Source organism: Schistocerca piceifrons, chromosome 2 (genome assembly GCF_021461385.2).
Source record: "Schistocerca piceifrons isolate TAMUIC-IGC-003096 chromosome 2, iqSchPice1.1, whole genome shotgun sequence".
In the NCBI taxonomy this organism is placed as follows: Eukaryota; Metazoa; Arthropoda; class Insecta; order Orthoptera; family Acrididae; genus Schistocerca; species Schistocerca piceifrons.
The window spans coordinates 877,281,827-877,294,663 of NC_060139.1; the positions used below are offsets into that span (position 1 = coordinate 877,281,827).

Here is a 12,837-nt window from a genome sequence, read left to right on the forward strand (position 1 = left end):
ACTACAAAGGTCATCGGTCCCTTGTTTCATAAAAACACAGAGCACAGGGGAACTATCCAACAGTCAAGCGAAGCACTAAAATAAAAACTCCAGGGGAAGAAAAGCCCCATGGTCCATTGTAAGACAACATGGAAAACAGAGCACAGCAACAAAAACAACATAGAGAACAAAGGCAGAAGGAATTAAAACTGCACAGCAGAGAACTGTGGCTGACTGATCACGAAAATAATAGGATGAGCCAGCCACTCTGCAACACGTTAAAACCTCCAGCCTAAAAGTTTAGGGCGGAGTCGAATCACAACACAAAACTAAGTAAAAGAGAGAGCTCAAAAGAGGGTGATGTTAAAAAAAAATTTAAATGGACCTATAAAAGCCGCTTGCGCGAATAAAACTTAAAACCCGATCTGCCATAGAGACATTGTCACCTAAGAGAGATGATAAAGCACCCTGGAGATTGAAAGTTCGCCTGAGGGCGGTTAAAAGAGGACAGTCCAACAATATATGGGCCACCGTCATAAGCGCACCACAGCGACAATGAGGGGGGTCCTCTCGACGCAGCAGATGACCATGCGTCAGCCAAGAGTGACCAATGCGGAGCCTACAGAGAACAACAGAATCCCTCCGAGAGGCCCGCATGGAGGAACCCCACACAGTCGTGGCCTCCTTTACACGCCGCAGCTTGTTGGGTACAGACAGGGTGCGCCATTCGTCGGCCCACATCCCAAAGACCCGACGGCGTAACACCGATCGGAGATCAGTTGCCGGGAGGCCGATCTCCAACGGCAGTTTGCGGGTGGCTTCTTTAGCTAACTTGTCGGCGTGTTCGTTGCCCGCTATCCCAACGTGTCCCGGGGTCCATATGAACACCACTGAACGGCCACGTTGTGCAAGAGCATGAACGGACTCCTGGATGGCAACAACAATGGGATGGCGTGGGTAGCACTGGTCAAGAGCCTGGAGACTACTGAGAGAGTCACTGCAAATGACAAAAGACTCGCCAGTGCTGGTACGAACACGCTCAAGGGCACGAAAAATAGCTGTTAGCTCTGCAGTGTAAACACTGCAGCCGTCCGGCAAGGAGCGCTGGTCGACATAGTCCGCATGAGCATAAGCGTACCCCACATGGCCATCAACCATCGAGCCATCGGTATAGATAACCTCCGAGTCACGGGATTCGTCGAGGAGAGCAAGAAATTGGCGGCGCAAGACTGCAGGAGGAACTGAATCCTTTTGCCATTGGGAGAGGTCCAGCTGAAGCTGCGGCCGACGGATACACCAAGGTGGTGTATGTGGGCGGACCTGAAAAGCAGATGGAAGAGGCAAAGACTCGAGTTCACTAAGCAGGGACTGAACACGGATCCCAATTGCATGGCCTGATCGCGGCCGCCGGCGTGGAAGATGGACTGCCGCATCGGTGAAAAGGAGACGGTAGTTAGGGTGACGGGGAGAACAACGGACGTGGGCAGCATAGTTGGCTAAGAGTTGTTGACGCCGAATGTAGAGCGGAGGAACCCCAGCCTCAGCAAGTAGGCTATTAACAGGACTGGTGCGGAATGCTCCTGTCGCCTGTCGAACCCCACAGTGGTGAATGGGGTCCAGCAGTTGCAATGCTGAGTGCGACGCTGAGCCATACGCCACACTCCCATAATCCAGTCGGGACAGCACAAGGGCTTTGTAGAGCTGCAGCAGCGTGTTACGGTCTGCACCCCAAGTTGTGTTGCTGAGGCAGCGGAGGGCATTCAGATGCTGCCAGCACTGACGCTTGAGCTCACGAATATGTGGAAGCCAAGTAAGCCGGGCATCGAACAGCAATCCCAGAAAACGGTAAGTGTCAACAACCCTGAGCTTAGCATCCTGAAGATAAAGCTCAGGGTGGGGATGGACAGTGCGACGCCGACAAAAGTGCATAACACAAGTCTTCGCAGGAGAAAACTGAAACCCATGGGCTAGGGCCCACGCCTGCGCCTTGCGTATGGCTCCCTGCAACCGACGTTCTGCAACGCCAATGGTGGAGGAGCTGAAAAAGATGCAGAAATCGTCAGCATATAACGTGGGCGAGACAGACGACCCTACTGCTGCTGCAAGGCCATTAATGGCCACAAGGAAAAGGGGCACACTCAATACAGAGCCCTGTGGAACGCCGTTCTCCTGGATATGAAGTGAACTATGGGATGTGCCAATTAAAACGCGGAATGTCCGAACAGATAAAAAATTCTGAATAAAAATGGGGAGAGAGCCCCGGAGACCCCACCCGTGCAACGTGGCGAGAATATGGTGCCGCCACGTCGTGTCATATGCTCTGGAGAGGTCGAAAAAGACGGAGACGAGGTGTTGGCGCCTGGAAAAAGCAGTGCGGATTGCAGACTCAAGGAGGACCAAAGTATCGGCGGTGGAACGGCCCTGACGGAAGCCGCTCTGGCATGGAGCCAGAAGACCCCGAGACTCGAGCAGCCAACACAGCCGCCGACTCACCATGCGTTCCAGCAGCTTGCACAGAGTATTGGTTAAGCTAATGGGCCGATAACTATCCACAGTAAGCGGGTCCTTACCAGGCTTCAGCACCGGAATGATGGTACTTTCTCGCCACTGCGACGGAAAGACACCACCACCCCATAGGCGGTTGAAGATGGCAAGAACACATCGCTGACAGTCCGGGGACAGGTGTTTTAGCATCTGATTGTGGACGCCATCTGGCCCAGAGGCTGTATCGGGGCACTGTGCCAGGGCGCTCTGGAGTTCCCACAAACTAAATGGGGCGTTATACGCCTCAGGGTGGCGAGAAGCGAAAGAAAGCCGTTTGCCTTCCTCCCGGCGTTTGAGCGCGCGAAACGCAGGTGGGTAATTCCCCGACGCAGAGGCCCGAACATAGTGCTGAGCGAAATGCTCGGCGATTGCATCGGCATCGGTGGATACTGCCCCGTTGATGGTAAGCCCTGGGACACCTGTAGAGTACTGCAATCCAAAGATGCGCCGAATCTTCAGCCACACCTGGGAGGGGGAAGTACGGGAACCAATCTTGGAAACGTACCTCTCCCAACACTCCTGTTTCCGCCGTTTGATAAGCCTCCGTACCTGAGCACGGAGACGTTTGAATAAAATGAGGTTCTCCAAAGACGGGTGCCGCTTATGTCGCTGAAGAGCCCGCCGACGTTCTTTAATGGCGGCAGCGACCTCTGGAGACCACCAAGGCACCGACTTTCGCCGGGGGCACCCGAACGAACGAGGAATGGTACGTTCCGCAGCGGAAACAATCGCTGCAGTCAGTGTCTCAACCGCCACATCGATGGTACCATGGGGGAGAGAGTCAACAGTGGCAGCAGAGCAGAACGTGTCCCAGTTTGCCTTGCTAAATGCCCATCTAGGCGAGCGCGCAAAGGAGTGACGCTGTGGTAGTGAAAGGAAGATCGGAAAATGGTCACTACCACACAAGTCCTCGTGGACTCTCCAGTGGACCGATGGTACAAGCCCTGGGCTGCACAACGACAGATCTATGGCCGAGAACGTGCCATGCGCCACACTGAAATGTGTGGCGGCGCCAGAGTTTAAGAGGCAGAGGTCGAGTTGGGAGATGAGATTCTCGACCTCCCTGCCTCGGCCAGTAACCTTCGTTCCACCCCACAGGGGATTGTGGGCGTTAAAATCCCCCAGGAGAAGAAAAGGCGTGGGGAGTTGGGCGACAAGTGCAGCCAAGTCGGTCAGGGAGACTGTACCACCTGGAGGGAGATAGACACTGCAGACGGTTATGTCCTGGGTAGTCCTTACACGGACAGCCACAGCTTCCAATGATGTTTGAAGGGGCACAGGAGCACTATATACAGAGGTAAGGACATACACGCAGGCTCCACCTGACACACAATTGTAAGTGCTACGGTTGCAGTAATAGCCCCTGTATCCACGAAGAACAGGGGTCCGCATTGCCGGGAACCAGGTTTCCTGTAGGGCAATGCAGAAAGCAGGTGTCAGGCTTAGGAGCTGTCGTAGCTCAGGGAGATGGCTAAAATAACCGCCACAATTCCACTGGAGGATTGTACAAAGCGTGTCCGGTAGGGGCATGCAGGCACTGAAAAGGCAAATTACTTGGCAGGGTCACATGCTGCCACCGACTGAGCGACGGAAGCCACTACGGCCATCGTTTCTGAGGAGACGGCGAGATCCAGGTCATCAGGGGACGCAAAGAGCTCGACCTCGTCCTCAGAGGCTGAGCTGACAGGGAGCGTTGGTGCGGGAACCACTGGGTCCTTACCCTTCTTGGAGAGCTTCCTTTTCTCTCTCTTGTCTTTGGGAGGAGGGTTGTCATGTTGGGAGGGCTTTCCTGACGCATCATCAGGAACAGAGGAAGAGCGTGAAGCCCTTCGACCAGCAGCTGGTGGCTTCTTCAGCCACTGGCTAGTGTCTAGTGAGACACTGGGGAAGTCCTTGGAAGGGACGCCCCCAAGGGATCCCTTCCGAACAAGTGAGGCCGGAGGAGGCTGTTGCGTCCCCGGCTGAGCAGCCGGAGGGAGCTGTCGCTTCCCCGGCTGAGGAGCCGGAGAGGGCTGTCGCCGCTCCGGCTGAGAGGTGGGGACCAACGTCCCCGGTTGCTTGGGGCGCACTGCTCCCAAACTCGGTGTTTTGGGAGCAGTGGAAGAGAGAGCGGCCTGTCCCAGCGGTGGGGCAGACGTTACCTGATTTCTCTGTGGGCCAACAGAGAAGGGAGTCTGTGCAGGAGCTGGTGGCAGCAGTGTGACAGTAGCATAACTCCTCAACATAGGTGTGGGGTTGAGTCGTTCTAATTTCTTCTTCGCCTCTTGGTAACTTAAACGGTCCAAGGTCTTAATTTCTTGTATCTTCCGCTCTCGTTGATAGACTGCACAGTCTGGTGAGCAGGGAGAATGATGCTCCCCACAGTTAACGCAGGTGGGAGGCGGAGCACATGGAGCATTAGGATGTGGAGGTCGTCCACAATCACGACACGTGGGGCTGGAAGTGCACCTGGAGGACATGTGTCCGAATTTCCAGCACTGGAAGCATCGCATAGGGGGCGGGACATAGGGCTTGACATCGCACCGGTATATCATGACCTTGACTTTCTCAGGCAAGCAGTCGCCCTCAAAGGCCAGGATGAAAGCACCGGTAGCGACCCTATTATCCTTCGGCCCCCGAAAGACACGACGGACAAAGTGTACACCTCGTCGTGCCAGGTTCTCACGTAGCTCGTCATCAGACTGTAGCAGAAGATCTTTATGAAAAATAATCCCCTGGACCAAATTTAAGGACTTATGAGGAGTGACAGTGACGGGGATGTCACCGAGCTTCTCACAGGCGAGTAATGCCTGGGACTGCGCAGATGAAGCTGCTTGTATCAAAATGGCCCCGCTCCTCATTTTGGAAAGAGATGCCACTTCCCCAAACTTATCTTCGAGATTGTGCACGAAGAAAAGAGGCTTAGTCCCCAAAAACGAATCCCCATCAGTTCTGCTGCATACAAGGTATCGTGGCGAATACGGCTCCTGTCTGTCTGCAGCCTTACGTTCCTCCCATGGTGTGGCTAGGGAAGGGAACGACTTCGGGTTATATGCCACAGCGTTAAATTCCACCTTACCACGCTTAGAGACATTGGCGGTCGGACGACCACCAGATTGAGATTTCACCCGCTTCATTGCGGGGCATCCGCCCCGATGCCACCCACTCCGACCAGGGGCTCTCCCCACGGGCGCCACCCAGCCACAGCAAAGGCCACCTGGCAGGATGGCCGTTGCCGGGAGTCCCGATGCCCCAGAGAGACGAGCATCTACTCCTTGGCTTACGTGGGGAGGTGTCAGCTCAGGCATCGGCAGTACGATCCCTGTGTTGTCAGGGGGCTACAACCTAGAGGGTACATGACGACCCCACCACAACGGGCTGGCTACCGTGCTGGATTTTGGGTGCCATGGGTAGTCCATAGTGATCGTAGGTGCTGGTGGTGACGCACTAAGGGCGGTACTTACACAATACATCAGGTGTCTATGCCCAAAATGAGGGATGGAGGGTGCAGGTACGACGCAAAGACGATCAAGAGTGCCAAGGTCGTAGGGCACAGAGGACTGATGGTGCACCACGTAAGGTGTCCTTCCCCAAAAGGCTCGTACTTCTGTGGAATTTGGAAAAATGAAGGTCAAACCCTAATGGGGACCATCACATTAAGGCCAAAACGTTTGAGACTCCTTTTAGTCGCCTCTTACGACAGGCAGGAATACCGCGGGCCTATTCTTACCCCCGAACCCGCAGGGGGGGAGACTGCAGATGTCCACTGCATCCAGATACTCCATGTGCACCTCTTCCCATATGTATCCACTATGGAGGGCACCACTCCCAATGCTCGCCAGACTGTACAGTACTCCGGAAGGAGCAGAAAATCGTGGAATACAAGACCCTGAACCAGATGACTTACCAAGAGGCCAAACGTAAATTTGAAAGATTACACCCCATTCGGTTGATATCCACATAGGCTGCAGCTACTGCAACATTGGCATCACAAGTGCCAGTAGTTCTACTCCATGTGCCACGATCAGTGGGCCCTCTGGGCCACCAGAATACATCTGCCCACTTGGTGGTAGAGGGCAAATACTCCTCTATTACTCACAGTGCACTTACTTTGGGAGCAAGGGCCCTCCAAACACAGGAGACATCAGTGCTCTCCACCCCCCCCCCTCCCCCAGCCAGAGAAGCAACAGCCTCCTCTGGCTCCTCTCGTGCAGAAGGGGTCCGTTTGGACCCCTCTCTTCCAAGGTCTCCACTAATGCCATTGTGGACACTCGCCCCTGGCTAAAGCAGCCAAAAGCTGCTGGATGAAGATCTTCACGGTCTTCCTCCATGCCTGAAGCTACTTCAGAGAAGTCCTCCTAGTAAGCCCCTAAATAGAAGATAGAGGGTAAGCAAATGAAGAAGACTGCTAAGGAACAGGACCCCTCTGGTGACCCCAACACCACCACTCCCTACCGGTTCTGCATCTGAGGATGAGGTGGACATTTCAGCGTCTCTTGAGGACCTGGATCTCACTGATGCCACATCCTCAATAGGAATCGATACCAATACTCAATCAGTGGCAGTATGTGACCCTGAACTGTAAACTGCCTCCTTGAGCGTTTCATGCCTTCCCAGCCTCACGATCACGTCATCCTCCAGTGGAATTGCGGCGGATTTTTTTCCACCACCTGGCTGAGCTACAGCAGCTGTTAAGCCTTACATCTGCTTCCTGCGCTGCCCTCAAGGAAATCTGGTTCCCAGCAATGAAGACCCCAGCGTTCCATGGCTGTAGGGGATATTACAGGAACCATAGCGACTATAATAGAGTGTCAGGTGGAGTTTGCGTCTATGTCCTGGACTCAGTATGTAGTGAACCTGTGCCCCTTCAAACCCCTCTTGAAGCTGTGGGTGTCAGGATATCGACGACGCAGGAAATAACTGCCTGCAACGTGCATCTTCCTCCAGATGGTGCAGTACCCCTGAATGTATTGGCTGCACTGAGTCACCAACTCACTAAGCCTTTCCTAATTTTGTGAGACTTTAACGCCCAAAACCCCTTGTGGGGTGGCACCATGCTTCCAGGCTGAGGTAGAGATGTCGAAAATTTACTGTCTCAACTCGACCTCTGTCTCTTAAATACTTGGTCCCCCACACATTTTAGTGTGGCTCATGGTACTTACTCAGCCATTGATTTATCCCTCAGCAACCCAGGACTTCTCCCATCTGTCAACTGGAGAGCCCACGATGACTTGTGTGGTAGTGACCACTTTCCCATCTTCCTGTTGCTGCCCCAGCGTCATTCCCCCAGACGTCTAACTAGATGAGCTTTAAACAAGGCAGAATAGGAAGCTTTCACCTCTGCTGTCACCATCGAATCTCCCCATCGATGTGGTGGTTGAGCGGGTCACTAGAAAGATCGTTTCTATGACGGAAAGCGCGATCCCTTGTTGCTTAGGTTGCCCCCAGCGAAAGTCAGTGCCTTGATGGTCGCCAGGAATCGCTGAGGTAATTAGAGAGCGTCGGCGAGCTCTACAGTGATATAAGGGGCACCCCTCCCTGGAGCACCTAATAGGTTTTAAACGGCTCCGTGCCCGGCTTCACCAGCTTATAAAAAGACGGAAACACGAGTGTTGGGAGAGGAACATCTCAACCATAGGGTGCCTTACGTCACCTTGCCAAGTCTCAATGAAGATCAGACATGGTTTCGGGTGCGAGACCATGACAGGTGTCCTTGGCATTAACATCAATGGCATATTATCTACCAACGCAGACACAATTGCCAAGGACTTTGCTGAGCACTATGTTCAAGCCTCTGCATTGGAGAATGACACCCCCCCCCCCCCCCCCAGCCTTTCGCACCCTGAAATGGCGGATGGGATGGTAAGTCCTCTCGTTCGGTGACCATCACAGTGGACCCTATAATGCTCCATTTACAGAGTGAGAGCTCCTTAGTGTTCTTGCACATTTCCCTGACACAGCTCTTGGGGGGGGGGGGGGGATTGGATCCACAGTCAGATGATTAAACATCTCTCATTGGATTACATGTGACATCTCCTTGTCATCTTCAACCAGATCTGGTGCGATGGCATCTTTCCATCACATTGGCGGGAGAGCACTATCATTCCAGGGCCCAAACCCAGTAAAAACCCGCTTATTGTGGATAGCTATCGACCCGTCAGCCTCACCAACGTTCTTCGTAAGCTGTTAGAAAGTATGGTAAGTCGGCGGTTGTGCTGGCTCCTCGAGTCATGGGGCCTATTGGCTCCATGTAAGGCTGGTTTCCGCCAGGGTCTCTCTACCAGTGATAATGTTGTTTCCCTCGAGTCTGATCCGAACAGCCTTTTCCAGGTGCCAAAACCTCGTTGCAATTTTTTTTATTTATGAAAAGCTTATGACACAACCTGGTGACATCATATCCTACCCACTTCATACGAGTGGCATCTCCAGGGCTCCTCCCGATTTTTATTCAAAACTTCCTGTCCCTCCATACTCTCCACTTTCTGAGTACAAGTTGGTGCTTCCCAAAGTTCCCCTGCCCCCCCCCTCCCCCCATATCCAGGAGAATGGAGTCCCACAGGGCTCCATATTAAGTGGCTCTCTATTTTTAGTGGTCGTTAACGGTCTAGCAGCAGCTGTAGGACCGTCGGTTTCATGTTCTCTGTATATTGATCTTTACATTTTGTACTGCTCCTCCAGTACTGGTGTTGCCGAGTGGCGCCTACAGGCAGCCATCCACAAGGCGCAGTCATGGGCTCTAGCCCACGGCTTTCAGTTTTCAGCTTCAAAGTCGTGTGTCATGCACTTCTGTCAGTGTCACAGCATTCATCCGGAACCAGAACTTTACCTTACTGATGATCCACTCACCGTGGTGGAGACATATCGATTCTTAGGGCTTGTTTTCGACAACCACTTAACTTGGCTTCCTCATCTTTGTCAGTGCCCTTTTCGACTATAGATTAATCTATCAGGCAGCTACCCACGCTCTGGGGCCGCCGAATTACTTGTTGATGATGAAATGGTAGTGCGGCCTGCGGAACATGCGTGAAAAATGAAGAGAGCATTGTAATTTCAAACACTGGCTGAGTATCATCTTTGCAGCAACAGCAAGGCAAAACTTTCAGAATTGCCGTGACCAGGATTCGAACCTGGGTTATTGCGGCCACAACGCAATGTCCTAATGACTAGACGATCACGGCCGTGGAGGCACCCTTGGAAGCAGTTCTCACGACTACACCCGCGAGATACACAGCAAAGCTCTGCCCACTGTGTCGGACGCGATCTCCATTATATGTATACGGGCAAACGAACGTGCCTGCCCTGTTAGGACACTAACCAGAGTGGTTAGCTGCATTCACCTCCCTGGCAGTGTCTTGCAGTCCTCCAAGTCTGTTGACCACAGGTGGACAGGTGTCGCATCTCTCTCGCCGTCACTTGTAGCCGTGATTCATACTTAAGGTACTTTTCTGCAAGTGTCAGTCGAGCAAAGTCGAGGCAAGTCGCCTAAGAGGAGCAACAAAATGGAGATTCTCCAGTACCGGGAATCTCATTTTGTTCGCTTCTGTTCGTTGCATCTGCTCGGGGCGGACGTCGGAAGACATCCTTTTATGTTCGTTGTTGGTCGATTGACTCAGTTTTTTTTATTACAGAGGGCAGCCAACCCCCTGACCGAACACGCTGAGCCACCGTGCCGGCGTCCACTAGACCACACCGGACAACGACGCAAGCGGTTCTTCAGCGAACACAGCAACCACCCACCCGCTGCCTGACGACAAACGTATAAATTAACGTTTCCACTCTGCAGAACGGCATGCTCGGGACAGATTTCTGGGGGGGGGGGGCGGGGGGGGGGACGGCGGGGGGGGGCGGGGGGGGGGACGGCAGCAGTCATGAGAGCACACAGCGCCTATGAATCCTCTTCGCCTCCCCACGCACTCTGCTACGACAATTTAAGAAACAGACGCTCATGCCGTTTCCTTTTCGGGTAAGCAGTTCTCCTGTCTTCGACACAGAAAACATTACACAATTGGCAGTTTTTTTTTTTTTTTTTTTTTTTAAGGGCCTCCCTTCTCCTCTCACAGCCCTTCCTTACACTCTCCAATATGTGCCTTCTTCGGCTAGCTTCTCTGGCTGTAATTTTGATTTGAACATTCCCCCGATGTTCTGTTGCCGCTGGCTGCGTCGTAAATTCGATATGAAATCGCATCATCCTTCGGTGATCGTAGTTAACAATAACGATAATTCACTGAAAATATTGTTGTCCGTGATATAACTGGGAAAGGAAACGCACTCTGCGTAATGTTCACCCCACGACACATTCACGATCGCACTGCAGGGGTGCAGGTAACAAAATCTTCTTAAACGGTATCAACTTAATTTGTGAAAATGCTAATGAAATTGGCTTCCGGTGAATGTAAGAAACACAAATAATACAACCAACATGGCCTCCATACAGGAGCCTTTAGATAAAACGGATCTAAAGAAATAGGCCTTCTCCTTAAACAGGAATACGTCGTGCCACTCCTCAAGTTAAATCACTGTATACAAACATTTATGGAAAACAAAATGACAAACTAACGGCGAATTAACAGGCGAAACTCAAAACAATTCGCATACTCGTTCTCTGCCTACACCATATCAATCAGAAACATAAAATGATAAAAGAATGGAAATGATAATATAATGTAATATAAGAACAGAATAAATAAATTTCACTATAAAGCGACTTGCACAAGATAGTTATGTTCTTCCACTGAGAAAACATTTCGTCCATTAATTGTACAGTGTGGTTATCAGGCATAACGTACGTTTCATAACACAACAAAAAGTTGAGAAGAATTTGCGAGAAACGTGAAATAGACTACGCAGTCCCCTGGTAGAGCAGTTTTTCAAACGCATAGGCTACGGCAACATTAAGAAAATTTGCAAACGTTTGATGATACTTCTTCTGCAGTTGCATCTTATCGTGTTCAGCAGACAAATACACGACATACAGATATACGTCTGTAATCTGCAAATAAAGCATTGCATATACGGTATGGGCCAGAATCCAAGTGGTGGCAGCTCGTTTTGCTGGAGGAAAGGGCCGGTAGTCCGGGATGAGTGCAGTGGTAGCGCTAAAACAGTCTACGTGAGTCCTATTGACTAGGGCGAGAATCCGCACAGCAACTTGCCAAACCGACGTAAAACGCGCACAAGTAAAACGGTGCTCCAGGGTGTCTTTCTGCGGACAGCTGTCACAAGAGCTGGATGCCCCTAAATTAATGTGATTCAGCTTGGCATTGGTGGGAAGAAGACGGTTGACCACCTTGTACCAGAAGCTGCTCACTGCCGATGATAGATATGGGGCATGAACATTCGCCCACACCACCTTCCACGTCACTGTCGGGTAGAGACCCTCCAGTTTATGTCTGGCTGGTTGCCCCCTCAGACCTTGGTAGATCACTCGTGCATTTCGCGATCTTGGGTCCAGATCGTCACTGTCGAGGTAACTTTTCTGAACATAAAATTCACGAAGATACCGCAGCCGATATGGAATCTTTGTCCGATCAACCGGGGCTGCCTCTGACGGAGGGCGATAGATGTCGAACAAAAAGGCTGTGGGACTCGTGGCATGGACCTCGAGCGTGCGACATGTACGATGAATGAGTAATGCTGCAACTTTCATAGCCTCTCCACAGGAGCCAGTACACAGCCTGTGTGATGGCTCGCCCCAAGTTCTTTGGCACATGAAAAATCTGGGCGAGGTACCACGCTTTGCTGAGGACGAAGGAATTGAGCAAAAGAACACGTTGTTTCAGCGTTAAGTTGCGGGTGGCATGCAAATGAAGCATCGCTCGAATGCCATATAAAGTGAGACGCCAATTGTAAACCGCCGTTTTCAAAAGGTTGGCTTGGAAATGAACCCCTAAAATCTTATGTTCCTGTTTGACAGTGATCCAAGATCGCTTAAAGCCACGAATTGCATTATGAATTGGCAGAAAAACAGTTTTCCGGGTGTTAATCTCCGCCCCCGAGGCGCGCGCATAGAGCATAAGAACATTGTGGATGGTGTCCAGATCGGAGGGCGAAGACACGAAGAGGCCCAGATCATCGGCATAGGCCCGACAAACATGTTTGACTCCCCCGATGTGTATTCCCATGCAGGAGCTGTCTAATTTGCGTAAAAGTGGATCCATCGAAATGGCAAATAACGCCATGGACATCGGGCACCCTTGTTTAACCGAACACTTGAGACCAATACTGTCGGATAAGAATCCATTCACGTAAACACGAGAAGTTGAGGCTTGAAACAAAGTGGAAACCATTGTCACAAAGTTTTTGCCGAAACCAAATTTTTGTAGGGTGCGCCGAAGA

The 12,837-nt window shown here is 51.8% G+C and overlaps 1 non-coding gene across 1 annotated transcript; it reads right to left on the minus strand.

Moving 5' to 3' along the window:
- Window positions 1-9,608: 9,608 nt before the first annotated feature.
- Window positions 9,609-9,680, minus strand: Trnah-gug. Its single transcript has one exon. It is a non-coding gene; the product is annotated as a tRNA-His (tRNA).
- Window positions 9,681-12,837: the final 3,157 nt, after the last annotated feature.